The following is a 4,576-nucleotide window of genomic DNA, read 5'->3' as shown; positions in this document are numbered from 1 at the left end:
CACCGTCGCCGGGATGGCTTCTGCCTCGCTGGCCTCCTGCTTTGCAACGTCACGATCACTAAAGCACATTAGCGAGGTGCAGTCCGTGAGCTGGACAGACAGCCACGGCACCACCTGACAACCAACACGTGCCGGTCGCAGCGCTCGGTCAGCAGGGGCCCGTCTCCCCTCTCGGACCCACAGGCACTTCCGTGGGCCTCGGCGGCTGTTAAGGCGCCCAGCGCCTCTGTCGGGCGTGGTGCGCGTTTACTGAAATGAAATGCACGTAGGGAGCTGTGGAGCAAAGGGATGTATACTGTCTTAGCGCAGGTCCCCGGCCGGCTGCCAGGCTTGATGCGGCCCCGAGGTGTGTGTGCTAACCAGAGGCCCCTGACCCCACCGCGCTGCGGGATGCGCTCCGGAGCGCACAGACACCCACGGGCACCCAGCGCCTTTCAGCGCCGGCCACTCTGCTGAACACCCAGGGCCAGCAGCCATCAGAACAGTCCCCACTGCGCACACCGTCTGGGCTCCCCCAACTTTGTTTTCTGCAAAGCTTTTGAGATATTTCTCTAAAGTTATGTACAAAAGAGGAAAACGGGGAGCAAATGCATTCAGCAGACATTTCTTGGGACCTCGGGGGTGCCTCTCTGCTAGGTTCTGGGGTGTGTGCAGGTGGCGCCTTGCCCCCCGGAGGCCGTGCCATCGGCGGGCGGGCGTGGCCCAGCGGTTGAGCTCAGAGCTGATAAGGACGCCCACGGCTGAGGTGAACCGGGAAGGAGGTCAGGGTTTGATTCCAGTCAGGGCACATGCCTAGGAGGCAGCTGATCAACGATTCTCTCTCATCATTCATGTCTCTCTCTCTTCCTCTCTGAAATCAATAAAAAAAATTTTTTTTAAGTAAAAAGAAGCTGCATTATGGCTTCTTGTCAGCAATTTCCCGTAGACAAGGTTAGGACACTTATAGTAATAATAGGAAGGCTCTGTTTATGTTTGTCGGCTGTAGAATGGGTATTGATTTTCTTGTAGAGTTTTAATCCTTCAGAGTTGTTTAGAGTAGTTGGTGTGTTGTGTTTTTTTTTTAATTAAAATCTGTTGGCAGTAAAATGTGAATTGTGAATGTTTCTTTTGATTTAATAATTTTACATTGCAATGATTATAGTCAATTCAAACTGTATAATTGCTTTTTTACTTTTTCTGATTGAAATATAATTGCCATAGAACACTATGTTATTTTAGGTGTACAAAAGAATGGTTTAGAATTTGTATAAATTGTTTTTTAAAAGCTTGCCCCCCCCCCAAGCTTTATACAAATATTTATTCTCACTTCTGCTTGGGTGGTCCATGAGGTTTTAGGCAGGCTGTGTGGGCTGTACTCCTCTGTACAAAGCATTCTGTTGTTTAATTATCATATTTCTTAGATCCTAAGATACGTCTTTTTTAGCTATTTCTGAAATGGTGATGCATCTTGCAGTTTTTGGTACATTCAGTGTGGTGTGGAATGTCATCTGTCCACTTCTCAAAAGCTGTTAAAAAGAATTGTTATTTTACAATACGGATAGTGTGAGAATCAGGGAAATGGTATATTTTCCCAGTAACTTCTAAGCTAGGTACCCATGAACTGAGCCTCAAATCATTTCATTGTGAGCACAGAAACAATACGTGATGTAACTTTTGGCAGTATAAATAGTGAAATGTATATTCTAACAAAGGCGTTTGTTATGCAGTGCTAGTGTTTGTTAGTGATTGTAGATGGAAAAAATGCGTTGTGTTTATATTTTTGGCGTTAGTATTCTGCACACTGCCTGAGCACACTTCCTGAGGAATGTGCTTATATAACCGTGTTCATATATTGTGCTTAAAGAAAAGCCTTTCAACTGCACCTTCCTGCTCCTGACATCCTTACATTATAAGCTAACCGATCGTGGGGACTAAGAGATGTGTGGCTGAATGTGAAACTACTTTTTCATCTTAGGGCACTTTTAATGATGCAAACCTTCTGAGCCAATCTATTTTTAATTTTTATTTTTGTTTAGAGTGTCAGGGCATCCCTGGGTGAAATTACATATGTGTCCTTGTCGCTGAGCCCCGTACCTCTGCGCTTCTCTCCTGCAGCTTCTGCGGGTCTCAGTGTGCCTTTCCTTCCTTATAGTTGTAGAGTTTACAGTCAGCCAGGCTTCCTGTGGTTCTGGATGAAGTCCGTATTGTTTCTCTGAGGTATTAATCAATTGTTGTGTGCGGCATTAATTTCCCGGTGTTTATCTCTGCCGCCATCTTAGTTTCTCCCGCCAATCTTTTTTTAAAGATTAAATATGAGCAGAGTGTCAGGGCATCCCTGGGTTCAATGACTTGCTAAGAAGCCCAGCTGATTGAATATGGCAAAAGGGGACCAAGTGTAATGTTCCAGCAACTAGTTGTGGCAGCTACACAGTTGCCAACCAGGGAAGCTCATTAGAGCCCAGGATATTTTGTTAATTGGGGGCTAGTCACCTAAGCATCCTTTGCCTGGAAGCTTAGTTGCTGCAATATGTACCAAACTCCCAGACTCCCACCCTAGCTGGGTTGGCTCAGTAGATAGAGCGTCCACCCTGTGGACTGAAGGGTCCCAGGTTTGATTCCCATCAAGGGCTTATATCTCGATTCCAGCCCGGGTTGGGGCAAGTTGGGACGGCACCCAATTGATGTGTTTCTCCCCCTCCCTTTCACTCTCTCTGAAAAAACAGTGGAAAATATCCTCGGGTTAGGATTAACCAAAAAATAATAAGAAATCCGAGACTCCCAGAAGGAAAGCAGATGTTCAGTATAAAACACATTGTTTGCACAAACAGTTAAGTTGGAGTGAGTCACTCTTTTTTTGTTGTTGTTAATCCTCACCCGATTTTTTCCCATTGATTTTGAGAGAGAGTGAAAGGGAGGGGGCGAGAGAGAGAGAGAAACATGGATGTGAGAAAGACACATTGATTGGTTGCCTCCCGAAAGCACCTGACAGAGGTATGTTCCCTTGACCTCAATCAAACCAGAGACCCTTCAGTCTGTGGCCAGTGCTCCGTCCACTGAGCCAGACCAGCTAGGGCCGTAGTGAGTCACTGTTAACATTTAAACAGTGGTGGGAACGCTCCTAAATAAAAACTCCCTGAGGCCTGCCATAAGCTGGCCTTTCGTAGGATAGCAGTGCTCTTTGCTAATCTGTTTTCATGTCTGGGGTCTAAGTACTAGGAATACTTTGTTTCACTGAATTCCTGGGTTCTTTGGTTGAGAAATCGAAACGGTCTGGAAAACTTGAAAGGAAAAGGAAACATTTTTAGCAAATTTTTGTCTCATTGACGACACATTATAAAACACTAAAGTTAATTTCTTTTCTAAGCTTAAGCCCTTACCTCTGCAGTGCAAGCTTTTAGTGTCTATTTTTATTAGTTTTCCATCATCCTGTGTTTCTCCACCAAAAGCGCTTGATCTGAGCTATTTGTGGACACAAAATTTAGAAGCTAAAATGAGGTCACTAGAGTTTTGTATTTTGATGTTTCCGCTTCCTACTGTGTTCAGTTTACATTTGGATTGTATTCTGAAGGTTTATTAATAAATTAGTTGTTGCAATATGTAACAAATTATTCCAGGGTTTATTCCTAGGCCGGACCACTAATTGTACTTAGTCCACGTTGTAGCTGAAATACAGCTTAGTTATAATGACAGAGGAGCAGAAAACAGTGTTCTTGCAATTTGGATAGCCCAACAAAATAGGAAGCCATAACATCTACTAATAAGTTACTGGTCTCTGGGAAAAATTGGTTTTTATTAGTGCAGATGTTTAAAATTTATTTTTTGTTAATCCTTAGCGAAGGATATTTTTTCCATTGGTGTTGTTTTTTTTTTTGTTTTTTTTTTTAGAGAGAGTGGGAGGGAGGGAAGAGAGAGAGAGAGACATCAATTAGTTGCCTCCTGCACATGCTCCAAGTCGGGCTGGGGATCGAACCTACAACCCAAGCATGCGCCCGTGACTGGGAATGGAACCCACAACCCTTCAGTGTGGGAGCTGACACTCTAACCATTGAGAATACCTGCCAGGGCTAAAAAGTTGTTTAATTAAATTTTTATTTTGAAATTATTTTAGATTTAGAGAAAAGTTGCAAAGAGAATACAGGGTTTTGTGTAACCTTCGCCCGGCTTCCCCTAATGCTGGCATCTTGTATAACTATAGCACAATTATGGAAATTAACAGAAATACAATCCTGTTAACTAAACTGCAGACTTCCTTTGGATTCCACCAGTGTTTCACTGATTCCCTTATTCTGTTCCATAATTCAGTCTGTAACCGACACATTGCGCTTAGCTGTCATATCCCAGTCTTTTCCCATCTGTGATAGTTCCTCAGTCTTTCTGTGCCTTCTCTGACTTTGGCTCTTCTGGAAAACGCTGCTCAGTTATTTTGAAGCTTGTTTCTCAGCTTGAGTTTCTCTGGTATTCCTTTGTGAGTGTATCTTTTATAAGATTGCCACGGCAGTGAGGCAGTCCCCTTAGTACATCAGATCTATGGTACATAATGTCTGCATATCTTATTATTGGGAGGTTAACATTGACCAATTGATTAAAAAGAATCCAG

The sequence above is a fragment of the Myotis davidii genome, unplaced genomic scaffold (genome assembly GCF_000327345.1).
Source record: "Myotis davidii unplaced genomic scaffold, ASM32734v1 scaffold48, whole genome shotgun sequence".
Lineage (NCBI taxonomy): Eukaryota > Metazoa > Chordata > Mammalia > Chiroptera > Vespertilionidae > Myotis > Myotis davidii.
Note: the sequence above shows the minus strand (reverse complement) of the source record.